Genomic DNA, 27,551 nt, shown 5'->3' with positions numbered 1-27,551 from the left:
AAACAAAGGAAAAATAGGAAAAAATTATCAAAGACCATGTCATAGAAGTTCTTAATGTTTTCGCCTATGGAACATGACACATAATATTTACCTCTCAAAGGAAATCTGATGTGTTGATTGCTGATGGAGCAAATGTTACAGAAGCCTGCACATTTCAGAATTCTAGGTTGCACTTTGAACAATCAGGAAGCCCTTCCACAAATACACTTAAATAATGTTAAGGTTATGACACAAGGTGACAAATGTCAGCAATGTCAAAGTTAACATCTATAATCACCCCCTGCTTAAGTTGTTCAGTTTTAGGAAAAGACACAACTGTGCAAACAAATGATGGAGTGTCAACTCTACCTTCAAATCCCCTGAATTGTGTCAAGACATATTATAATCTATAAAATGAATAGCACTGCTGCTTTCATGCTCATGATGTAAATCTGTATTTAGAAATACAAATGCCTTCCATTCAACCAAAACATAAAAAGCTAAATTGGTAAATACTTATTTAAGCATTATTTAGATTTATACCATCCCAACCTTATTAAAACCCATTAAATTTCAGAGTGAACCGATTTGACATTCAGCAAATCAATGGCTGTCAAAGCAGCTGACTTGACCAGATATTAAAATATTTTCAACTTTGCTGGCACCTGATCTTCAACCATTCCCAGAGCCAGTAGAGTCAGGGCAGCAATGGCTGCTTGGATCCGAAATGCATGAATGAGTATCATGTTCATGTTTCCATAAATAAAGATTCTAACTCCAATACAGTTGTTTACAGGTAATGGAGTCTTTCTAATTTACTTAGTGTTAATTCCAGTGGAATTAGTCTTCTCTTACACCTTTGTCAGTATGCATTTTGATTGCTGGTTTCTGCCCCCTTCACTGGAATAGGACTCCTACAACAAAAAATATATTGTGTTCCTTTTTGCATCCTCAATGCTCAACATTGCTTGGACAATGGTAGGTGCTAAATTAAAGCTAGTCAAATGAAGGAGAGCATGCTTGTGTGAATATTGGAGAGGTTCCTGATGAGACTCTCATGAAGAAATTTTCTTCAATACCTTGCCTACTATGCCTTCTCCTAAGATTCTCTGATATCATATTTCCCATACAATTATTTATCTGTTTCTCTTCTAAAACACACTTCCAGAAGAGCATCTAAAACTCACAAACATTAAGATACAAAATGTAAAAAATCTTTAAAGTATTGTCTTCTCCAGGGGAATTTATACTCAAACCAAGATCTGCCCCTTAAACTTGAAATTGAAAATAAACTTGAGGATTTTGTGCATGAATTCTTATATAAAGAAGTATTTTTAAGGTGAGGTAGCATTTTAGTTTTCTGGAATAGAGAGATACTCACTCAATTTTTACCAAAACCACCCTCACTTTGTTCTAAGGGAAGAGAAAATATTGCTCTGTTCTCAGGATTGTGTGGTACCCAGTTTTTCCAGGATTAAAATGCAGTCCCTATAATGAAAATGGACTCATGTAAGGAACAATGCTATGGTTTTAACTCACAGTAGCATAAAATTCTTTTATGTTGAGTCAGTATGAAGTGAACCACCCAATTTGCTGTATAGTAACAGGAACTTTTCAACCTATACTCTCATTGTCTGTGTGAACAAAACTTGATGCTGATATCAGAAACAAGAAATTTTATTTTTTAATTGTTTAAAGAATGTTAAAGCTTTCAGTAAATGTCACAACAATCCTAGAGACACAGGGGTACTGGAATCAGACAATAAGAAAAGAGGCACCTTAGGTTTAAAACTGGATAATCATTAATAGGTAAAACTTGTAGTCTGTCTTTAAAATATTACTGGGGCAAGGGGTTGTATGGATCAGCCTATAGGATAATCACTTGAAATTAGCTTTAAATGCATCACAATTATGTAAATAAAACCCACCATTTCTAAAGCCATCCAGTTTGCCTAAACAAAGTAATAACCTCTGAAAATAATTTACTTATTTATAAACTGACATTTGTTTCTAACTCTTACCCGAAACTGAAACTGTTATCTTACATTCACTTAGAATCATCAAATGTTTTAGAATATTGTTTTACCCTTCTAAATAACTGAGGTTGTGCTAATTAATGATTTATACATGTTCAATATAGAATGAGTTAGCTGGGTACAGTGGATCACACCTATAATCCCAGCAATTTGGGGGGTTGAAGCAAGATCACAAGTTCAAAGCCAGCCTCAGCAACATAGAAACACTACCTCACAAAATAAAAGCATAAAAAGGAGTGGGGACGTGGATTAGGTTCAGTGGTAGAGCACTGTCAGTTTCAATACTCAGTATCTCCCAAACCCCTAAAACCCTCAAGATAGAATGCATCGATGTTTACCTGCTTATTATGCAAGATGTCTTCAGAAAAAATATATATTTTCAAAGTTCCAAGAACATTTTTAAGCAATCTTTTTAGGGGTATCTGTTTATCTTCACTAAAGTGATGTTGTAACTCTAAAACCTTGATAAGTAATCATTGACTCAGATCCTCTAAGGAAGTCCACTAAGAAACATTCATTATCCCAAAATACACAGTCCTATGTTAACTATTCTCAAAAATGACTACAAGTTTATTACTCACTGATTTAAAAGGACCTCACCTTTTCTTTTCCTCTTCCTACCCCTCCCAGCACCCATCTTTTCCTCATAATAATCAATTTCTACTAAGCATATTGATGGAATAAATAATAAAAAGCAGATTTTTAAAGAATTAATTTATAATTCAAAGACATGACATAATTTGGAAATTCTCTTATTATCACTGTTAGTTGTTGCTTAAATATAAGAATAATAATAAAGAGATAAAAATACTTAATTGATATTTTTTGGTAAGAACTATGCTAAAATTATAATTTATGGTGTATATTACACATAATATATCCAAGCCTATGGATTTGTTTTATTTGTAACTATAATTTTATTGTTTTTAGTTTTTTTTTATTAGTTGCTCAAAACATTACAATGATCTTGACATATCATATATTTGATTCAAATGGGGTACGCAAGCCTGTGGATATTAATGAAAATATAGATGAACATTCAAAGTCTACTTTGAATCCAGTGGATAAGGAAAAGCAACAATATGGCTTTTCTAAAAGAAAACAGTAAACCAATGATGAGAATTCCTCCAGTAAACCCCAAGAAGTTAGTCACCAGCGTGATAGGTATATCATTGAATTAGCCTAATAAAACACTCCTATTCTTCCTCGTCCAAGAGAGATAAAAGAGAGAGGGAGAGGAAAGAAGACTTTAATCACAAAGGGAAATATTTAACTTTAAAATGGCACAGAAAGACAGACTGGGTAAGCAAATAGCATTTACTTTCAAGAGAACATACCACTCAAACTACTACTACATGTCCATTTTTTTAAGATCTGAGACAAAATAAAAACATTCTCGAGTGAAGAAATATAAGAGTCTAATATCAACATTCTCTCTTGAAAAGATATTGCCTGAGTCCATTTGTGCTACTCTAACAGAATGCCTGAGAACATTCTTAAAGAATAAAAATTTATTTCCCCTCAGTTCTGGAACTGGGAGAACCAAGATCAAGGCACTGGCATTTCCTTAGAGTCTTCTTGCTTTGCCCCGACATGGTGGTAAGTAGAAGGCAAGAAAGAGTGAATTCATTCCAACAAGGCCTTTTTTATAGAAACAAAAATCTGTTCATAAGGGTGATAATCTCATGGCCTCAACATCACCCAAAAGGCCCCATTTCTCAACACTGTTGCACTGGGGATTAACTTTCTAGCACATGAATTTTTAAAAACACATTCAGACCATAGCAGATGTTATAAAAACATATTTCAGGAATAAACTACATTATCTTAGAAGGACTATCTGAAATTCAAGAAGAAAAGACAAGCGAAGAACATCTAAACTAATAGATCTGAAGAAGCTGTGTAAACAACAGAGAAATCTAGTTTGTGAGGCACAAAATAAAAACTTAGATACAGGTAAAATCTTGGTCAAAGATGGTATAAAAAGTAGATGATGAAATAATGAAAGTTAAAACAAGTTCTTCAGTCTTGCTGGAGGGATGTAAAGACTTTAGATTGCATTAAATGAAAAAGTCATGTCAAAATTCCAAGATTTCTGACTTATGGTGCATGGATAGTCACCATTATCTGGAAGGTAGCCAAAGGGAAAAGAATTAGGAGCCCACTTGGGGCAGCCACTCAATAAGGTCAGCCATACCATGTGTCTCTCATCACCCTTTGCCTGGTTCAGCACAGCAATGAGCACTCAACCCTTTACAAAGAAGTTTTGTTTTATTTCCATTTATTTTGTTTTGTTTTGTTTTATTTTATTTTATTTTATTATAGATTGGAAGCATGCAACTTGTCTGTATGAGTTAGAAATCCTAATACACTGGGTAGTGAAGGAAAGGGAGAGGAGTGACCTTGCTTTAGGTTGCAAAGGGGCCTCAAGAGTCTTAAGAGGAATGAGGCCTATATACTTCCTTAAAAGCAAAACATCAGTCATGAACAGAAGAACGCTTACTTATCTGTTCATAGAATGCCAAACATTTAGATGGTGTTCACATGGAAAAGTGGGGAAAAAAAATCTTAAAAAAACATGGACATTCGAACAATGTTGTTGTGCATAGATGACACATAACCTAAGTAGTTTTCTACCAACAGAGACTAATGTATTTGAGAAGGACATGTGCACCTGTAAATTTCTATTCATGCACATTTCTCACAAAAATAAATTTGAGTCTGAGTCATTTGGATGTTTCATTATTAGGAGGGAAAAATGATTTCTGTGATAACTAAAATTCAATGAAAATTTGTCAATCCGAACCAAAAATAAATGATAAAGAAATGAAGCTATCGATATCAAAACCAGAAAAATATGCCTCAGAGACCAGAAAACATTTTAAATGAAAAATTTAAAATCCACTACTTTCATGCAGTTTAGAATTCATCATTTATTTTCAGTCTCTTTTCTATTGTTGCTGGGTGACTTGGATCATTTTTCTCTTTTTATCTGTCCGTCTCTCTTTCTCTCTCTCTCTTTTCGGTTTTGCTGTTTCTTATGTATGTATCTGCTCCAGTAAGTTTAAATGGCTAAACTATTTGCTTAGAATTCAGGTGTTTTACTGAACAAATTATTTCTGGCTGAGGCTGTTCCTGTCACATATTGTTGAATTCCAAATGCCCCCCTGAAACATAACCATGAAAGTAATTTCTTTCTTATCCTCATCAACACTTCAGATAGTTAATAGCTGCAGGCACATGTTATAAAAGAAGTTGCTGAAGAAGGGAACTTGAAGTGAATTTGGCATAGAGTCATGGATGGTACTAAACACATGGATGAAGTTATTTACTTAAAATTTTTCTTGTCGGCCTGATTTGGCTATATTTTCAAAATTGACACATACTATGCTGTAGACTTCTATTTTCACTAGCTGAGAAACAGAATGATTACAGACTTTTGCATGTTATGCATTTTTAAATATCACCAAGTTAAACTTAGATTTTGATTCCATGCCCAGGACCAAGTGGAAAAATCTCCATCTTCAATAGTTCCTATTATCTTCTAGTCACAGGGCCACATACTGTACTTCTTCCACAAGTAAAACTCCCACTTGGAATTCCAAGCATTGCATAACCAGTGGTGTATTCATATCATATGCAACTCAGTAGGCCTTCATATCCAAATCAGATATTTTATCTGCAGGATATTCTTCTTAGCAGTTAAATTCCTTAAAAATCATAATTCAGAATGGAGCCAACATTTAATTCATCCAACAAATATTTATTAAACACCTACTTCTACTACTAGTATCATAACCATGACTACCACTTTGTATAGTTCTTTACTGCTTTAAATTAGTTTTATAAACCTCATCTCATTTAACCATTACATTGAAATTGCCCACTGCCTTTGAGGAGCTTAGAGTGCCATAAAATATATTAGACTAATTGCCAGAAATACTGGGCTTTAAAATTCTTTTCTATACTGGTACTGATGACTATAGCATTTTAGATACTTTTTTGTGGATGGACAGCTGATCTTGGGCAAAAGAAACACCTGCACTAATGTATATTTATTTTCCATTATATTATATCATCTTTATTATAAACTAATGTTTTTAGAATTAAAGAAATGCAATACAAAACATTTTAAACATGTGAGTGGTATGAATGGCATACCTTGAAGCATGTCGTATTTAAAATATGACCTGATTTTAAAAATACATTATGTACAGATGTCACAAGCTTCATCTGGTCCACAGGCCATGGTTTGCTCACATTTATCCTAAAACAGTAGTTTTCAAAGTTTGGTTATAGAACATTAATATCTATCAAAGGCCCTAGACTGGCCTTCATAGCTTATAATAATAAAACTGCTGAGTCTGAAGGGACCTCAACAACTTATCTGACTTATTCTCCAAATGTGATTCAATTTCCCTTTTAAGCTTTAACCTTTATTTTTCCTTTTTAAAAAATATTTAATTTTTTAGGTGTAGTTGGACACAATGCCTTTATTTTATTTATTTATTTTTATGTGGTGCTGAGGATCAAACCCAGGGCCTCGCACGTGCTAAGTGAGCGTTCTGCTGCTGAGCTACAGTCCCAGCCCTTAACCTTTATTTTTAAATGTTGTGGTTTACATTTTTTTTTAAATTTCAAGAGCTATAATGTCTTATAACACCCTACATTGGTATCTCTTCAAAACCAATCTTTCTTGATTATGTGAGGTTTTTAGAAGGGAAGATAGGAGTTGGCACAATAAAAAGTAAAGACCAATAGAATAAATTAAAAAGGTAACTGCTATTTCTTTGCTGTAGCTAATATTCATAGACTTTAAAATGAGCATTCATTAGTAATCAAATAAATGTCACATTTTCAAACACAAGAGGGAATTGTCTGCCTACCTACAGGGCTTGATGATCAAAACCTTGAGCTCTAAGCTTTTTCTGGTGAAGTGCTTAGAGACTTTCACCTTTCCGTTAGCAAACATTTGCCCTTCATATTCCAACCATAAGAATATAAGTGAGCATTTTTTATTTTACCCAGTACTTAAAATTTTGTTGGATGGAGGATTTAAATTTTTCTATTCTAATTCTTCAAAGCTGCATTTCAAACTGCATTCTATTAAATGTGTCTCACTTAAAATAAGAAAACTATTATGTAGCTTAACTTGGATCTATTTCTTTTCTATAGCTATTCAATTGTTTATGACTTCCTCTGAGAATGACTTTTTAATCTTACCCCAGTCCCAGTTATGTTCCTCACTTAACAATGAACAGTGACTACTGGACACTTATCTTGCCCTTTTATAAATATATATTCCAAGTTATTTTTCTCATATAACATTTAACAGTAAGGCATTCATTAATCATTATTAAATGCATTCTCTTTTCCTCTTATTGAATTCAAAAAGCAAATCAGCTAATGTCTCTCTCTCTCTCTCTCTCTCTCTCTCTCTCTCTCTCTCTCTCTCTCTTCCTCTGGCATGCATCAGCAAAAATATGTTATTATGAGGTATTCTTAAATAATATATCTTCATAAAACAATATAGGTAGAGGTTTAAAGAGAAGTGAGGAAAGAAATTGAAACCACCTGGATATCCAAAGTAGAAAAAAGTTTTGCTAATGGTTGTCATGTCCACGTTACAAAAATAACATTGTATGTCTTTCTAACTGGACGGGAAAAGTCAGAGCCATCAAAAAGTTTTTTAAAAAAGACAATTCCAGAGAGAAGCAATTGAACAAATAAAATCATTCCTCAGACTTAAAAGGAGAGTGGAGATTCACACTTCTTTGGTCAGTAAGGATTATGCATGTCTCAGAGACATCTTGCTTGGCCCTGGAATGGAAATGCAACTATGTTCCATGGAGAGCTTCCAGGGAAACTCCTTATGACAAGGACCAGAGGTGGTAGTGGGAGTACCCCTCAGTGACTTGCTTCCAAATCAGCCTGATGAATAGGGGAAGAGTCAAGATTCCATGAAATGAAAAATATGAATACATGCACCAAAGATAAGAGGCAAAGTGGGGTAAAGAAGATGGGTGGGGGAAAGAAAGAAGAAAAACTTTCCACAGGCATGCCACACTGCTTCACATGTGAAAGTTATGTGCAGAAAGCAACATTATTGGAAAATCATTTCAAAAACTATTTAAGTAATACATAAATCAGAAATTAATCAGAAATCAGTTTTTGAGATGTTATCAAAACAATGCAAGCATTTTTCTGACTTCTCTTTGTCTATCACTAGCAAATAACCACATACATATACCTCTTCTTAGGCTAAGGAAGGGGTCCAATAGGCATGCTCTAATTTTGTCTATTTCAGCCCAATGTTGCACGGCATGATAAAATACTGATTTAAACAGGTATATCAATCTCAGGGATCTATATGTATAGTTTACCTTGAAGTCAATTGAAAATGGAATATTCCTTATTGATTTTGCCTGCGCGGCTGCTGTATGTACTCAATGGGGTTCACAAGGATGTAAATAGAATGAATCAACTCCTTGCTGGCCCTGGGCCTCCTTGAGTCATGTGAAGTAGGTTTCTGATTCCTTTATGTTCAGGCACAGCCAGGGAGACAAGAGTGCTACTGTCTTCTGCTGGTGCACAGTTACCTCAGGCTATGCAGGAAAAATGCTTTTTTCTTATTTTTAGACCTGAATCAGTCTATGCCACTAAATGTATTCTTGTGAATACAGATAGCACTTTGTTGTAGTGCTCATGGGAAGGCAATGGAGTAACCTGTTTGGACGCAGCTGCAGGCCACCTGTAGAGAAAGTCAAATTAGGGAGAGACCCCACTGTTCTTTGCATTAATGCTTCTTGTATTGTTGTTTGACTTTTCCCCCTCTGTCTATGTATCTTTTTCAACTAGGGAGATTGGGAGCACATTTTAAGGCCTCCTGTCCCTTTAAGGCATCTAATGATTGAAAGGGCTCTAAGATTTGAAAGGCTGTAAAAACTCCCCAGTTACCAATGAATGATGGCAATACAAAGAATCTTAAAGCTGTTGAAACTGAAGTAGTCTTCTTACAGACTTAGTTTGTTTGGTGAACTTCCAGCAGCAGCTCTTACAAGGTACTGTTCAAATATTCCCACCTATCTGTGCTGCTTCTCCTTGTAAAGATTTGTCATGTTCTCGATGAAAAGAGAGTCATCCATATTAGTAGTTAACTTTACTACAAACACTTAGGGGAAAAGAAAGCAATTCTAAGGAAATGAAGAACAAACTCCTCTCCTTCTTTTCCTCATCTACCAATTTGAAGCTTTAAAAAAGAAGCCCATAAATGAAATATCTACATTAGCCATAAATATTAAAGGAGGGAAATGTGCAAATAAAACTTGTTTCTGGAAATCTTGATTTTGGCTGAATATCAAAAACCATTTCCTGACAATGAGATCCATTAGACTACAAAATAATCTCTCAAAGTAGCGGTTGCATTGCTTACAAGATTTAGCATTTAAGGTTAGACTGAAGACAGCCACAGATATCAGACTCAAGTGCAAGAGGGTTATTCCAGCAGTTGGAGGGACCAACTTTTCTGAGCCTAGTCATTTCTCTTGTTTTTATCCTCTTCTAATTGAAAAGTTGGACTGGAATTTTCCAATATCCTCCATTTTGGACTCTTCCAAGCTACCACAGGTAACTGGGATTAAATTGGATATATAGACCTAGTCGTCTATATTCATATACATTGTTCTTCAAGCAGAAATAGCCTCCCAGTTATTTTAAATCCACCTAGAGGATTCTCTCTGCCTCAGTTTTCCAATGTTTATCATCAACTGCAGTTTTACTTCAGTTTCTCAGTAAGACATCACACAGTTACGAAATTCAAACTTATGATCACCAGTATTTTGCCAATTTAAATTTAAAATGCCCTTTCAGAGAAAGTATTACATCTAGGTATCTATTAAGAGGTTCCCAAATAAATTCTTACTGAAGGTAAGGATTCAATATGTTAGTTCTGATTATCATTAGTTACACAAAGGTTTGTATACCCTACTAAACTCCACAGAACTAGAATAGATTCTGCTTCAACTAAATAATGACATTCAGGCAACTTCAATTCTCAAATTCATGGCTTATGTCCTACAAACTCTACTCCACTTTCTCCTAAATGTTCTACCATCTTCAGCTCTTTTCTCATGAAGACAAAACTGGAGTAATGACAATGACTTTTATAGCAAAATATTTTTTTGTAGTTATTTAGCTCCTAATTCTTCAATAGTTACTCACAGCAATTTGACAAATGAGACTAATAGTGATAGAGGCAGGTCTTGATGGGAGGAGTCCTGACTCTCAGCTTTTGCTTACTCTATTCACCTTGGCTGCATGCTGACTGCTCCCATGAAAGCACTTTCCGTGTGGCATTCTCTTCCATGGTACTGGTGCATAATTAGCACTTTATATACCCAAGTCAACAAGTTGCCCTGCACAGGAACAAGAACTATATGACATAGCACTTCACAATGAGCTACTTGGAGCTCAAAATTGGAAGGAGGACAGGCATGGTAGGCAGGGGTGGAGGTGTGGTTGATCCCAATCTACAGTCATGCCAAGTTGTGCCACCATCAAGCAGAGTCAGGATGTTTAGCACAAAGAGCATTTGACTTCCAGGATAAAACGATAGAATCTATGTGCTACAGGGAGACAATGGAGACCTACCTTGAAAGCATTCACTGGTGTCTTTCAAACAAACTGTGTTTTGAACTTAAAATGGTTTTATATTGTTTTATTCCTTGGATCCTTTTTTTCATGGTTCAACTTAGACATAGTTTACCAATTAAAATTGAAAGCCCAGTTAAAATGTAGCAATGATGTTAAAATGACACAATAAAAAGAGCATTGACTCAAAACCTTGTCTTAAATCTTATTTATCTTACTTATAGTACTTGTATAGTTATTTCATTAACCCTCTAGTTATTGTCCTCTAAGATGTAGAGAATATACACAAACAGCTTTTTTCCAGATTGTTGGGAAGATTAAATGAGATACTAAATGTGAGTGTTCTGTTATGATACACTATCTCAACATTATCTGTTATTATATTGGCTTCAATTGGTTTAATAGCTTAGTAAAAATAATTTCTTAAATTATCCAGCTAATTACCTCTTTAACACCCCAGTTTGATCTCTGTGTGCACTCAGCCCATATCAGAGTAATTAAAAGTAAAGTGGGAAATATTTCAGCAATTTATAACAATCCTTAAATCATTCTGTGAGAACAACCCAGTTTTTTTTATCAACTTGTATATAAGACATTCACATTCAAACTCTAATTCTATTTTGTAAAGACATTTTCAGTGCCAGAAATCCCATGTGGTTTTTATGCAAGAAAAAGGTATATACTCTCCTCAGAGTCAAGTCTAAAAACTGGACTACTGCAGGTTCTGACCACATGTTTGAGAAGCCAAAGAACCTGCGATCCTATCTTCCTCCATCCTGTGCTATTATTTACTCCCCTTGCCTCTCTTGAATGGGTATTATTCTGGTCAAACAGAGAAGATTCAATGGTTAAATAATATTTAGAAAGTCATTGCAGATAAAAAAACTAAATTATGTTAGTTTTCACATAATACAACAGAATTAGAACTATATACATAATTCATACCCATATAAGCTGTCAATGGAAGATTCCTTGAAATTACTTTGTTCTCCCCAAAGAAACATCAGTCATTTTTAGTTTTAATTGTTGCAAATATTTGGAAAATGGCTTTCTCAGACATCATAGACAATTACTTGTAGATACATTTCAATCACACTGCTTTAAGTTGGGAGAAGAATTAGCATCAAAATCTTACTGTCTGAGGTGGGGCAGGATCTGAGAAGCCACCTTAAAGAGAACAGATTATTACTTAGTAGAAACATCCAAATCCCCTTCCTTCACTGTTATATTTCATAATAGTTATCTTTGGACTTAGAACATTTGCCAGAGAAACTTTGCTTCCTAGAACAAATAACCCTGATAATTTAGAATCCAGACATGTCTTATGATTTTGCAAACATCTATGCATTATCAAAAGCCTTGTGAGTGATTAGTCATTTAAATACCAGCTATCTATTTTTTTCTGATTGCTTTTTTTCATTTTAATAGCTACCATTTCCTGTCCTGACCTTAATGTTTCAGAGAAAAGAAAGCATTCCGCAAAAGTGAAAGAGAGATCTTTCATTTGTGAACTGCAAAGTTTCAGAGGACTAATTTGGCCAGTGTGTCTGCTGCAAAGCCTTGGAATGCTGTTTTGCAGTTTCAGAAGTGATCATACTCAGCTTCCCAGAATTTTTTATGCCTGGAGGATGCCACAAGAACAAGGGCAGCCTTGTTAACAAGTTGCAATCTCTCAAAAACAAGATAGGATTCGGACATAAATCATAGTTCACAAAGCTATGTTCTCCACCCCACTGAAGGACTTCATTTACATCTAAAATGGTTAATACTGATGGCCACCAGAACTCCTAAGTGGAGGAATGCAGCTGCCATGTGCTTAGTGACTCTGAGGTTAGGGAAGAATGACATCACCAAATTTAAGCATATTATCATGCTGACATAGAGGCACCTTGTTTTCTCTTTGGTAGATAGAACAAGGATTGTACTCTCTGTTTTGTTTTTTTCTTCCTAAAGAATACCTTTTCCCCCTCCCCTTTTAGCAGCTGCAATATGAAGGGTTGAAAATGTCACTTCAACTAATGATGAATGATGCTTGACCTCTGGACGGGTTACTTTGAATTTTATGCAATTCTAAATTAATATGAAAGATCTCAACTCAAAGAACTTTGATTGTTATGAATTGTTTCAAGGCTGGATTTGTGTAAAGCAGTCAGTAGCTCTAGGGTAATTTTGTTGCTATTGTCCTTTGTGGGGTGAGGCAGGTGGGGGGAGGTTTTGCTCAATAAGCAAGGTAAAAGGCAGAATGTGCTAACATTTTTATATGTTTTCTCCTATGAGATTAATATCTTTTTCATTCCAGAAATATTGTTGGTAAGCAGAATCAGTTTGGAAAAAAAAAATTCTCAAAAGGGCAACTGGCCCACATGTCTTTGTTGTTTTTATTTGAATATAATTAATTATGTAAAGCAATAGTTAGTGGAAGATTAACAATTAGTAGATTCTGTCAAGTAGTCACACAGAAATTACTAACTAATTGAACGATTGGTCCTCTATTGTGTCAGAAAGCAGTACTGAGTGTCATTCTTTTTATCTTTTTACTTTGTTGTTTTCACAGATCCCCTTTTCTCTAAGATGTATGTTTCACAGCAGACTAATAAATAAATAACCCTGGTTGTAATTTCATAATATGCAAAAGGGTTTGAAATAAAAACACCTGTTTTAATTAGCATTATGGTTTGTTCACTTAAAAAAAAGTGATAATCCTGATGCAGTTAGCTGACATTTTTAAAGCTTTGAATTTCCATCTGTATCTTATATTATGATGTTTCAGGATTGTCATGAGTTAATTATGTTAACTTGGGAAGCATTGCTTGCATTTAGAATGAAAAACTTCAGCTTGAATAGACAGAAAAGCAGATGCTATCTTTCTTGTCAATTGCTTTGTTGTGGGCTGCCTTGCAACTTTTCATGTATTTCTGGATCTAAAGGGAAGTGTAAATCTCTATTTATTTTAAGTTTTACATAAACTACACAATTTCAGTATTCTGTTTTGGCTGTACGTGTCTTGTGTATCTTTACATGTGTAGCTTTCCTGCCCCCAAATTCAGAAATCCACAGTCAAATTATCTCTTCTTTAATTCTTAATTTGTTTTGTTGTGCCTAGACATTATGGAGATTAGTGCATAATGAAATTTAAGAATAGGACAATTCTACTGGCTCAATCCTCTCTCTGGTTAATTTTTCTACCACCTTTTTGCTTTTGTACATCAACCTTTTAAATGGCACAAAAATACATGCAGCATCTGGGAACAACAAGGCATGTTAAGAATGGAGTAGACGCTCTAAGTAGGAATTTCCATGCTTTTGTGAGTTTAATGTTCCTTTAACATAGAGAGCAGCTGTGTTTATGTCAATAATTACACATTGAAATAAATGCATGTACATGTGTTTCTTTATGGGATTAAGGATGTTAGGGATGGCCTCAGACAAAAGATTTTTGTCCCTTCCATAACTATCCAGAAAGTTTCTACAAAATTCAAAATCAAGTTATACTATCCTGTGGGATTTGAAATAGTACTCTGGGCAATTGGACTTCCAAGTTTCAAATGACACAATATTGGATGGATATACTGGTAATTTTCCGTTTCCTCCCTACTCCATAACCATTCTCTGCCCTGCTCAGTGCCTAGAATCTGAACTGTATTCACTGCAGACTAAGGTCCCCTTGCAAAACTGCTCCCAACTAGATCAAACCAATGAGAAATATGTGCAGGAGAGCAAAGGCAGAAGGAAACAATGCAAGAATACCATGATTGTTAATGTTTAATCCCCAAATTAGTGCCATAGGCAATAGATGTTCCTGTTCACAGGAAAGTGAGATCAAGGAAAATTGGATTGCTCTAGGCAGGATTCCTGAAATGTGAACACTTCCTTTGGGCTTTAAAGAATTGGTAGCCTCCCATTACATATTCCTGCTAATACAATCCAAATTTAAAAATAAAACAAGAAAATGTTTAGGTCAAGTGTGACCAAGAACCAAAGGATGGTTGCAAAGTAAGTTCTTGATTGGGAACAGTGAGTATATCAGTTTAAAGACAGCAGATGCTCAGAGTGAGATGGAATTTCAGGATGAAATGGCAGATTGTGGCCATAAAGTAAAGCCCTGAAATGATTGAATTGGAAGACTTATTCTTTAAAATATAAGGCAAAGGTGTGTTAGGTATATAAATGCAATCGATAAATGATATGTACTGTGGAGTTTTATTCAAGTGCCTTATCACACATTCAAATTAATGTATGGCTGTTCTACCAATTAAAAATAGCTCTTTCATTGAATGAAATGTAACTTAGATTTACAGAAAATTAAAATATAATGTTCTTAAGACCATTTTGTGCCTTCAACCAAGATTCATAATTTAGTACCACCTTCCTAAACATTTTGGACTAAGAGAATTATAAGCCAGACAAGTTTATCTGTACTTGACCTATCAGGATTCCAATTTGCTTGCAAACTAGTATATCAACTTGATTGTTTAGATACATCTGCTGGACCTGGGAAATACCAATTAATTCATGTGTTTCATTCCTCTCAACTTCAGGTATGTTTTAACCCACAAAAATTACACCATAGAGTCAGGCACAATGGCAGATGCCTACAATCCCTGGGACTAACAGTGGTGAGGCAGGAGGATCGCAAGTTTGAGACCAGCCTTAGCAATTAGTGAGGCCCTAGACAGCTTAGTGAGACCCTGTCTCAAAAAATAATCATAAATAAAAAAGGTCCGGGTTCCCCTGGATTAAATCACCAGTACAAAAAAAAAAAAAAAAAAAAGCAGACAAAAACCACACATAGAAATTGTTATTAATTGCAACACAGAAAGAACTCAGATTAACAGTGTGCTGTGTTCTTCTGTGTAGATATTTCAAATCACAGAAAACGTATAACTTGTTCAGTGAACTTAAGACTAATGTCACTCTATAGACATAGACTATAGTGAAATTTACCTTGTTGGCTGACTTGCTTAGATGCTGACCATTGTAAATATTAACATAAGGATTCATGTTTCTTGTTAAATATTTCTTTAATATCATATTCCAGATATTATATTTGCTTTAAAAGCTCATGTAAAAATTGTTCTAAATTCTAGGACATGAATTGAAATGTTCCTTTTTGTCTTTTTTATCTCATATGTTTCCCTATGACTATTTTCCTTCCTAGTCAACATAGGTAGTTTCTCAAAATAGTTTGGAAATGAGATCAGTGTTAGAAACTTAGCTGTGACATTGACTTTCTTTATACATTTGAACTAGTTACTTAATTTCTCTGGCCCTGAGATTCTCACTATAAATGTGAAAATAGCAAGTATCTTGCTCGCTTTCTATGTAAGTTAAGTGTGTTTGTGTATGTAAAGTGCCTTTCACAATGACTGACACAGGATAGGCATTGATGGTTTTTGTTGTTATTGTTGTTGTAATTGTCATCAATTGATGTTATTATTATTATTATCATCATCATCATCGTCATTATTCAGCTTTCACTTCTATCCTGATAATTTTCAAGTTCATCAGTGGAATCTTTATCCCTTTACTAAGCTCCATTCTCAAATTTCCAAATGTTTGCATGACATTACTACATAAAAGTATCAACAGCATCGCCAAACCAAACTCATTACCCTAGATGGCTACATGTCAGAAACAAATTGAGCAAAATAAAAATTTTAAATAATTTTCTCAAATTATCTAAAATCTTATCTGCATCAACATCTTCTAGCTACAAAGTAAAAGTTTTATTTGATTCTCTTCTTCTTAACACTCCTCACACACTCAGATTCTATTCTGAATTTCTACAAACACTACTTAGCTCTGGCCTTCATGGTGTTTTGCCAGAACTGTTGCAATAGCTTCCTAGCTAATTTGCATATTCTACCTTCTCACCTCTCAAAAGCATCTTTGTATTTCAAACAGACTTATCTCCATAAAATACAGTCTGGATGTTATTATTTTCCCCACTCACACTTTTGATGGTTCTATCCTATCTAAAGGAGAATATTTAATCTCTTGTGATAGCAATTAAGGGTTTTAAATGGCCCCCAAATTAAGTTTTTATTACATTTCACAACCCACCTTGGCTCAAGCTATAAAGAGGCCTCTTGCCAATAATCAAAATTTGATCCATTTCTAGACTTTATCATGCATCAAAATCTACCTTGAGGACTTATTAAATCAGACCACTGATGCTCCCCAAGATTCTGATTCAGTAGGTCTGAGGTAGGTCTTGATCGTTTTCATTGCAAATAATATCCTATGTAATGCTGTTATAGCTGGTCCTTGGACTACATTTGAATAACACTGGTTTAGAACATCCTTCCTCATCCATCTCAGTCCATCAAAATCCTATTCATTCTTCATTGACCTTGCCTGGAAGAAGCTTCATCATCTGTCACCACTGTCAGAATGAAGCCGTCTACACTTTGTGGTAGCAGATTAAAGTTTCAGATTGTCTTGGTTCATTTTGTGCTGCTATAATAGAATACCACAGACTGGCTTATTTAAAGTGAACTGAGATGTATTGGCTCACAATTCTGTAGGCTGGGAAGTTCAATATGAAGGTGCCAATATCTGGAGAAGGGCTCTTTGCTGCATCATCATATGGCAGAATTCAGAAGGGCAAAGAAGGAGCAAGAAGGGACCAAATGTGTCCTTTTGTAATGTCATCAATCCCACTTATAAGAGTGGAAACCTCCTAGTTTAATCACCTCCCGAGGATCCCATCTCTTAATACTTACAGTGGCTATTAAATTTGAATATGAATTTTGTAGGGACAAAAATTCAAACCACAGCATAGGGGAAGCCAGATTGCCTGGACTTTGCCACTAAATACCTGAATAAATCTGAAAAAGGTGCTTAATCTCTGGACCTATGTTTCACATCAGTAAAACTGAATTAATAACAGTACCTATAGCGTATATTGATGTGAAGATAAAATGAATGAATTTATGTGAGACACTTGGAACAGCACCTGAGAATATTACTGCTTCCTAGTAATTCATACCTTTCTATAACATTTCATTAGACACACAATAATATTTAGGGTTTGCAGGCCTAATTATTTTCTAGATGTTAAGTTCCTTGAAAGCAGAGTCCACATCTTTGTGACTCCTCATAAACATAGCTCTGAATTAAGAACTTTATAGAAATACAGTTTTAAAATTATTTTAATTAGGTTGAGATTGAGGAAAGGTTGCAAAGATATTTTACGCAAGTAAAAATCTTCCAAACAATAAACAAGATATCCATTTATTTCCTCCCATCATAAAGATGAAGAAAAATGAGGTCAATTATTAATAATACATTTAAAGTAGGTTTGCCTTTTCCTTTGAATTTTCTAAACTCTATAATTAAAATGACTTCAAATTGGAAGATTGTAAGGAAGAAATTAATCTTATTGGTAAGTAAAAAAGCAAATCCCATGGTTGATGATAGATATGACCTGTTTGCAATAGTTACACTTTTATACTTTCTTTTCTTACAGTCAGCATGTGGAGACCAACATAATCCAATTAATTGTAATTCCCTTTTGTAGAGTCAGTAAAGTAGCACATGATACTAAAACACCATTGAAGTCTTATCTCCAGTCAAATAATCCAAATGTATTCTCATTTTCAAACTACCAGTAGTAGTTTTTATAAACTTCAGGAAAATAGAATATTTTGACTGCCCTGAACTTATAATAAATGTGATACATAATAATTGGTCTCTGAACTCTAATCCTCATACATGTAACCATCAGTTTTCAAAACTTCATTCTCCACTATGAAATAGTTTCATGAATACACCTGGGTGTCCCCCTTATTTCCTGTGTCCTTTAAATGACTGTTTTGAATGTGAATATGCAGTATTTTAACACACCAGTCTGGTCAACTGAGCTCCTCATTCTTGGTGTCTTTGGACACAATGTCCCTCTTATGCATGTTCACTTTGCTCCATCCTACACAATACTGCCAGAGCAGCTCTCTAGAATGTTCTCCTCTGCTTGTAGTCATCCAGACTATTTCATTTGTGAGAACTGTCAGAAAGTACCTTCTGCCTTTCTTTCCAATCTCAATGTCCTGAGATATAGAATCTGCCATTCTCTGCTCTCCAACAACTTTTGGCTTCACAATGGCATCAGATTCTCCTGTCCTTGACATAACTGTTACTTCTAGTTGAATTTTCTTCATATACCTCTTTCATCCCTCTCTCAAAGCCCTTGTCTCTTTGACCACCTGACTGCTCATGACTTAAAATAATTATAATGTGATAGTTTGTCTGGAAAGTATCATCTGGAAGAAGCTAGATGATTCTCTTCCATGTTCCCATAGCAGGTTTATCACATTTACCAGGTTTTATTATAGTTTTCCTATACACTGCAAACTCTTTGAGCATAATATCTATATATTTTTCTTTATTTTTTACTCCGGTTGCCACAATATGCCTACAAAAAACTTTGAATTCAGCACTTGATAAATGAATAAATGAGTAAACAAGTAACCTACTTATGTCTTTAATACTGGTTTTGAAAGAGCAAGATGAGCAAAAAGAATACAAAAATTATGCTCTGTGCACAAGTACATGTATCTATTATCATCATCATTGTTAATTCAGTATGAAATAAGCTCTGATATCAAAATAGGTTAAAATTTAATAGTGATGCACACTATTCACAATTAGGAAATGGAGTGTAACAGGCACTGGGCACTAGACTGAACTCTGAAAATACAAAAATGAGTGAGAACAAATTCCTTTAAGAGAGAGATACAGGGCAGACCCTTTGATTAAGCCCTATTGTTAAATTAATCAGATGTGCATGACAGTTGATGGTATTATCAGGCTATTATTGGAAAAAGAGTAAGCAATATCTGAAATAAAACCTAAGGTAGGCAAAAATCAAAATTTATACCATAGATGTCTGAGTTGCTTCACAAACCTTAAGCAGAGACCAGGAGTCAGTGGCAAGGCTTGTATAGGCTGGAAGAGAAGAAAAGGCAGGATAAGAGCACATGGTGGCAAAAGCCCTGTATCTTCCAAGATGTGTCACTTGAGCTCCCCCACTGACTGTCTACCATCATAATGTTCATTCTGAAGTTAATTCAAGAACATTTCTGTTCTGCTGGGAGAGGAGAGGCTCATATATGTCAAAATATATGTCAAAACTGTCTGCACTACTTGGAAAGACATCTTAGTATCAAGAGGTAGGTGACCTGAGACCACAGCAGATGGCATCTTCCTTTCTACCAGAGAAGCTGTAGACATCCTTAGAATTCAGAGTGGCTCAGTCATCATCATAACGAACATGATATTTATTAAAAAGGTACTTAGTAAATAACAAATTAAGCATTTTTTTCTATTAATTAAGCAAATACAAAGTTAAAAGAGGTAGCTTCTTCCCTAGAGACAGCACAATCTTATTAGTGACATTACATAGAACTGGAGAATTGTCATTACATCAAGAGAGCATATAGCACTATCTGATATCTTTTATTTTTATTTTATCTTTATAATTGTCTTTCTACTTGCACCTAATAATAGGTGCTCATAAGTGGTTTCAATGAATAAATACATTATTTTTATTAATATCACATTGGACCCGGATCTATACTATTAATTGTAATTTTGTTTTTCCTAGCACTGGGTATTGAATCCAATGGTGCTCCACTACTGAGCTACATCCTCAACCCTTTTTTATTTTAAACAGTGTCTTACCAAGTTGCTGAGGTTGGCTTCTAACTTACAGTCCTCTTGCCTTGGCTGAGATTATAGACGTGCACAACATCACCTGATACTGCAATTCCTATATAATGATGGAATTCCACTTATTCATTTCATTTTCAAAAATAAAATAAGTTTTTTTTTCAGATAATTCTTTTTTCCTATTTGATTTTGTTTCTTTTTCCACAAGTTCATCAAACTAAAAGCAATTATTGTTATAAAATGTATTCTATTATTTATATTTATTGTTATATATTTATTGAACATCAATTGTTAGCTACCTGTTGTAATTTAATGATTCAAACTTGTCACTCCATCAGAAGTTGAGTCTCTCAGAAGACATTTTTCTTTTATTTAATAAGGATTATATGTATATTTTTATTCAAATTCCCCCTTTCTCTCTCACCCCCTCCTTCTCTCCTCATTTAACTTATTGTCATACTTTTTTCAACTATACATAATTTTTATACAGGTATATGAGGAGAATGGTAAGAAATATTGATTATATATCCTCAAAGAGATATAGTCTGTCAACATTTGTGATGCTAATAAATTGAAGCAATAGTTGTAAGAGAAAATTGTTAATATCTTTAAAAATTAGGTGTACACACAAATTTTGATCCACAAATTCTGGATCTAGGAATTTGCTCTACTCACACAGGTGTATCCTGAAATGGATGTAAATAAGTACAAAATTTCTCACATATGCACAATGGGAAATATTCTAGTATTGAAGACTGGCTAAGTAAGTAAGTTAATCTACATTCATAAAGATAAATATGTAGCTATAAAAAAATGAGGAAACTCTTTATGTACTAATTTTGAATGATCTCCAAAGTCTAACAAGTGAAATATATCAAGATATAGAACAGTGTAGATTTTCTTTTTAAGATGGTGGTGGACAGTAATATTGCTTGAGTATAGAAAATATCTTTGAAAGAATTTTTTTAAAAAATAGTAGTATAGATTTCTTTTGGGGATGTACACTCTGGTCTTAGGGAAAGGCCAGAAAGAAAGAGTTTTGTAATATACACTATAATATATTTTGAAATTTAAATTGTTTAAATATATGAACTAGTGCAAAATAATAAAAAATTAAAATTATAGTAAACACTGCACAATTCATATTTAAAAATTAAACATGTCAACTATGTGTTACTAAGTGTTGTAAAAATTAAGTAATTTTAAGTAGTTTAAGTAAAAATAACCCCACAATTGGAATTATTTATATGAATTATCTTACTCCAAATTTATAATAGTGTAACAAAAGAGTGATTTTATGACCCATATTTTTGAAAGTCAGAATTATCAACAGGTCTCTGGAGTCAGGGTGGAAATCTCCCTTTTAAGGTAGGAAAAAAAAAAAACTAAAGCTACATTTTTAAAAAATCAAATAATCAATTACTGATAATACATACATTCATTAAAGAATCTGTATCACTCTTCTGAACTTGTAGACGTAGAATAAAACAATAGTGTTATTCTGTGGCATCAAAAAGAAGTGGTTACATAGTGACTTAGCTATTCCACCTAATTTTATACTAGTAATTGTAAAATTTGTAAATTTCCCAGCTCATATTTTGGCTATCCCTATGTTGTGATTTAAAAATAAATTGCTTATGTTACTCTTACAAATCAAACCAATCAGAAAAATTTAGATTTTAAAATACAGCAACATTTTTATGACCCTAACTTATCGAAAAGTCAGTTCATTTTTGGTGGTAGTGTTTTGGGAATTATTATCCTGAATAATTGATAGAAAGATTCTATTCATTTTGGTTGTCTTAAATTGACAACTAACAAATGTCTTATCTGGGGATAGAAGGGTTTCAGTGAATGAAAGTCTTTATTTAGCAACTTTACATTTAATTTCTAATTTCTTGAAAGGATATTTCCAGACATACTTCGGTATTAGCAAAAAGCAAAGTCCTTATCCAGCTCTGTGTTCCCATTGCTAACCCCACATGTACAGACAATATAGTAAGGGGAATAAGAAAAGCCAGAAGTTACATTAGATTCTAGATTCTGGAAACATTTGCCAGTCTGGTTGAAAAAGAATATAATGTATAAATAACTTTTCTAATAATGATATGACAAACCTGTAGCAGATCCTTTTCATATACTACCACACTGAATCCTAATTAGACAAGCTCATAAGAAGTGAAGAAATCAGAAAGTTAAGTAACCTCTACATATGTGCATATTCCTACAATAGACATATTACCTATAAATGGATATTTATAGGACTTAGTTTTATTTATGTCCTACATAACACTGTGATACATATTTTGACCTGATCCTCTTCTTAATAATCTAAGATGTAACATAAATTGGAAGAAACAAATAGAAATGGTGTCATTTAGTGCCAATATGAAGCAAGTTTTCAGAAATGACTGTTGAAATTTAATCCTACGGATTCTCCACCCTTTGGAGTATGTAATGTATGAAATCATCCATGGAATTCAAGTAAATTCAGAATCTATTTGGAGAAGACGGTCAAATAAAATGAAGCATTGTGTACAGTGTCTGTAGAGTACAAAAAGCCTTTGACCAAATGGAAATAAGAGAAGCATTGGAAGCTCTGAGTAATAAAGCAATTGAAGAAATATGTATTGGCACCAAGGAATACATCATTTTTTTTTTTTTGATGACCCTAACTTAAAGAAAAGGCAGGTCATTTTTGGTGGTGGTTCTAGTGTTAGAATCTCAACAGGCCTACCACTTTCCAGATGCCTGGACAAAATATCTAGGAGCCTGGAGAGAAGCATTATATCAATAGGAACACTTCATAAGGTAACATTCTGCATGGAATTATGATGACGGGAGGATGTTTTATGTTATGCTATTATAAATTAAAAATGCACACAGCAACGACACATTTGTTATACTTTCCATCTGTGGTGCTCGCTTCACAAGTTTCAGTTGTACCTATTTATTATGTTATTATTTACATTCAAATGAAATCTGGGGAGAAATACAAATAAGACATTCTTATTCCTGACTCACTATGCTGGATACGGTGGAAGACTGCACCACCTCCTTCAAAGAGAGCAACTGTCTTTCATATTATCCTGTGACATTGTTTTCATGGCTGAGGATTCTCAAATGACTGAAATGGCCCTCTAAAAGCTGAAAAGAGGGCTGGATTTGTGGCTCAGTGGTAGAGTACTGGCCTATCATCTCTGAAGCACTGGGTTTGACTCTCAGCACCACATAAAAATAAATAAATAAAGGTCCACTGGCAACTAAAACAATATTAAAAAAAATCAAAAAGGGAGCCTACACCTATCTTCAGTATCTTCAACCTATTTCAATCTTGAGCTTAGACTTTGGACTTTCAGAACCCTGAGAAAATACATCCCTGTTGTTTCAACCACCCAGACTGTGGCAGCCCTAGCCCATAATAAAATGCCCAATAATTCTGGACAGAGAAAGATGACACTATGTTCCTCAATCATATCTAAATGTTTTCTCAACAAGAGGGCTCGGTCACATTTGCAAAATATAGGAAACAACATATATAGCTTTTTAGATAATGCCAGATAAATAAAAGTAGCTAACTTTATTCAGAGGAAGGATTTGAAGCTGAAATTAGTTGAAAAATTGCTTCTTTATTCAGATTCAACCTGTTTCAGATGCTTTGCTCTGTAAACAAGCAGAATACACTGCAGTGTGGCAAAGAATAAAATCAAGATTGTCATTGTCAAACTACTATTTCAAGAGAAGAAATATTTCATTGTTCATGTAGCTGAGACATAAAGTACTAGAGAACATTTAAAACTTTCACAGGAAAAATTCAATGTAAACCAAATCAACTGTCTATGGCATGGTACCTATCAAAGAGGAAAGACAAAAGTGGATTTCAATGGGAAGTTTGTACTCTCAAATCAGCCCCCTGGAAATTATTAGAAGTCTTATAATTAAAAATGGTTACTTTAAGAGGATATGGTTGGGTCTGCCACCTGACTTACAAAGCCCGTTTTTTTGTGTGTGGCCTCCTTGAAGAGGAAAGAGGGAAAAAATTAAGGAAATTACAAAAACTTTCAAAATATTTAAAGCATTTTTTAAAAAAGGGTAAAGAGCGGGGCATGGTTGCGCATGCCTGTAATCCCAGTGGCTTGGGTGGCTGAGGCAGGAGGATTACAAATTCAAAAGCAGACTCAACAACTTAGGGAGGCACTTAGCAACTCAGTGAGACCCTGTCTCTAAATAAAATCTGAGAAAAGGGCTGAGAATGTGGCTCAGTGGTTGAGTGCTCCTGAGTTCAATCCTCAGTACAAAAAAAAAAAAGGCAAAGAAAGACAGTATTATATCTTAATGTTCGATGGGATATTTTGGCATCATGTGTTGGCTTGCATTCTATATAAATTGTAGATATATCAAAGAGGAAAGACAAAAGTGGATTTCTCATATGTCCTAGTCTTTTCTTGTAAGGACACCAGTAGTATTGGATTGGGCCCTATATGCCCTTATTTTACCTTAATTTTCTCTTTAAAGGCCTTATCTGCAAATAGTCACATCATGAGATAGTAGGGTTCAAGATTTCAGTATATGATGTTGTGGATTGGTGGGAGATGTAATTCAGTCCATAAAAGGCATGGCGTGCATTTTTAGGGTGATTTGTTTGCTCTTTTAGTTTATCTCTGCTCATGCTCCAAGTCGACAGAATAAAATTGTAGAGGACAGATATAAGATATAAAATGTCTACAAGTCCATCAATATTCACTTTAGTAATCTTTTTTAGCTCCCAGTGAAGCTCCCTCCTCTGAGAGATATCAAGCAACCTTGACAGCTGTACCTTTTTAAAGTATATGGTGCTATGCCCTCTATAGAGCAATATATAATGCAAGAAGAAAGTGGTGCTTAAATTCCTAGTCATGCTCTTTTTTTCCTCGGAAACTACCATTGACTTTCTTTTTTTTTTAATTTTTTATTGTTGGTTGTTCAAAACATTACATAGTTCTTGATATATCATATTTCATACTTTGATTCAAGTGGGTTATGAACTCCCATTTTTACCCCGTATACAGATTGCAGAATCACATCAGTTACACATCCATTGATTTACATATTGCCATACTAGTGTCTGTTGTGTTCTGCTGCCTTTCCTATCCTCTACCATTGACTTTCTATAGCTATCAAAGATCTATTTTTTAGTTCTCCTTGGTAAGAAAAATTGTTCCTAATAGCTGTAGTCAACTTTTTTCTTTCACATACCTATAAAAAATATATATTATTACTTATATAGAGAGAGTTCACTCAAAAATAAGTAAGTAAAATGTACTAAAAACTCTTCATGAAGAGCACTTTTTAAGACAGGCTTATATGGACACAACTTTTAGGTATATTTTTGTGATCTCATAAAAATCACAAAGGATTTGAATTTGGAGCTTCACATATCATCAGTTCTGTTTATGTGCTTTAACCCAAAAGCCATGACCAAAGTGAATTTTAGATAGCCTAAAATTAGAGCACCAGGAGAATCCAGGACAGATCTTGAGACTTAGTAAAGATGATTAGATGTCTTGATTCAACCAGACTTCTTCCCAGTATTGGACTCTGGTATGTAATGGTTTTTGGTGTTCTCATATGAAAAATTGCATCACACTGAGATAAATCCTACAAAATAACCAGGATGGTTTATGATGTTTGCTGGGGGTTTCCATTGCTTGAGTCCCTAATATATTTTGTCTTTTGGACATGATTCACCTTCCCCACCATAGTGAATACATATGTTTCCTTGTGCTTTCCTAATGTTTTTCAGATAGATTTTCCCATTTGATAACAAACTACTATATTTCTCTACTTATTTGTTGCCAGTGGTGGTTTCTTAAGATAAAATCATACCTTATTACCCCTTTAGCAATCTCAAACCTATGCACCCAATGTCATTTCCTGCTGGACTTTTCAGATAAATTTTTGATAGCGATAGTTGTATATGTGCGATTGTGTGTATGTGTGTGCATGTATGTTTAGGTTTCCACTTAAAGTTCAGTGCCAAAGCTACAGTACTTATACATTTTCTAAATGTGTTTTAAGCAATAAGTTGTACAACATTTTTAGAACATGTGTTAAGCTATTTCTCTAAGAATGAAGCTCTTAACAAAACATAAGCACTCTGCATGAGATCTTAGCAGCAAAGTGCTTAAAAGATAAAGTAAGAATTGGTACCATGGGAAGAACACCAGCTGTAGAGCGCACAGGTCCATTATGAGAAGTATGGTAGTGGGTAGGGAGAAAATGATTTAATCAGGAGTAAAACCAATTTTATTATAAGGGCACGCAGGGGGTGTGGCACCATAGTGAGAGGGACATTTCAAAATATCTGACAGATTTCAACAATGTGAAAACCCCGTTCTTTAAAGTGACAGTAAACCCCATCAGGTCTCCCTTTTTGATGCTATTGTTAACAGTTGACTGTTTAAAGCTGGCCTGCTAAGATGCTGTCGGCCTATTTCAATAGTGTGTAGCCAAATAAAAGACTAATTGTTGAACTACAATCAATCAAAAATGATTGCAGGGCAGAAAGAAGGTCTCCTCTGCTGATTTTCTTGTGGATCATATTATTGTGTTATGATCGAGGTAGGAATGAAGATTGAAAAGGAAGAAGAAAATAGTCCATCTGACATAAACAGTTCTACCTAATTTCTCTTTTTTGCCCCAAATATATTATTATACAGGAACATCACTTACTAGTCCTAAAACTAATAGAAAAAAAAAATTAGAAAAAAAAATAAAAGATCGAGAGAGATTTGGGCTAATATTTTTAAAAGGGTATGGACATTATTAGCAAAACAGCTCATGCAGAGAATCCCTACAGTGACAATTCTCGGCTTTCCTTACATTTTTTAGTGAGAAATACTCCTCAGCATTCATGAAACTGACACGGAGGAGGCATGTGACTGTGAGCCCAAGACATCAGTAAAGAAACAAAATTCTAGTTGATCATATACCTGTTAAGTTCTTGCAGGATTCTCAGCTTTTCAGTTAACCCCCAGATTGTATAAAACAATTAATTTTTGTTTTCTTTAAGCCCAGTATCTAAAACATTTTCCATGTTGCACATTCAGAAAGGCAAATCCTAGGGATCAACAGCAATACCTTTGTCTTGCTTCCTTTTAATTGTATGTAAAGATGTCACTCTCCGACACAAATGCGTCCATTTCTTCAAGAGAATGCTTCCAGACTTTCAGATTGCTG

At 34.4% G+C, this 27,551-nt stretch overlaps 1 protein-coding gene across 3 annotated transcripts in view; it reads left to right on the top strand.

Moving 5' to 3' along the window:
- Arhgap15 (Rho GTPase activating protein 15) overlaps nt 1–27,551 on the top strand; it is a 619,786-nt gene that overhangs the window by 463,950 nt on the left and 128,285 nt on the right. The gene's annotated exons all lie outside the window — the stretch shown is intronic.

Source organism: Marmota monax, unplaced genomic scaffold (genome assembly GCF_021218885.2).
Source record: "Marmota monax isolate L192 unplaced genomic scaffold, Marmota_monax_Labrador192_F-V1.1 WCK01_AAM20220418_F8-fsc00034, whole genome shotgun sequence".
Classification (NCBI taxonomy): domain Eukaryota; kingdom Metazoa; phylum Chordata; class Mammalia; order Rodentia; family Sciuridae; genus Marmota; species Marmota monax.
The sequence above is the reverse complement of the archived record's forward strand: the minus strand, read 5'-3'. Positions and strand labels throughout refer to the sequence as shown.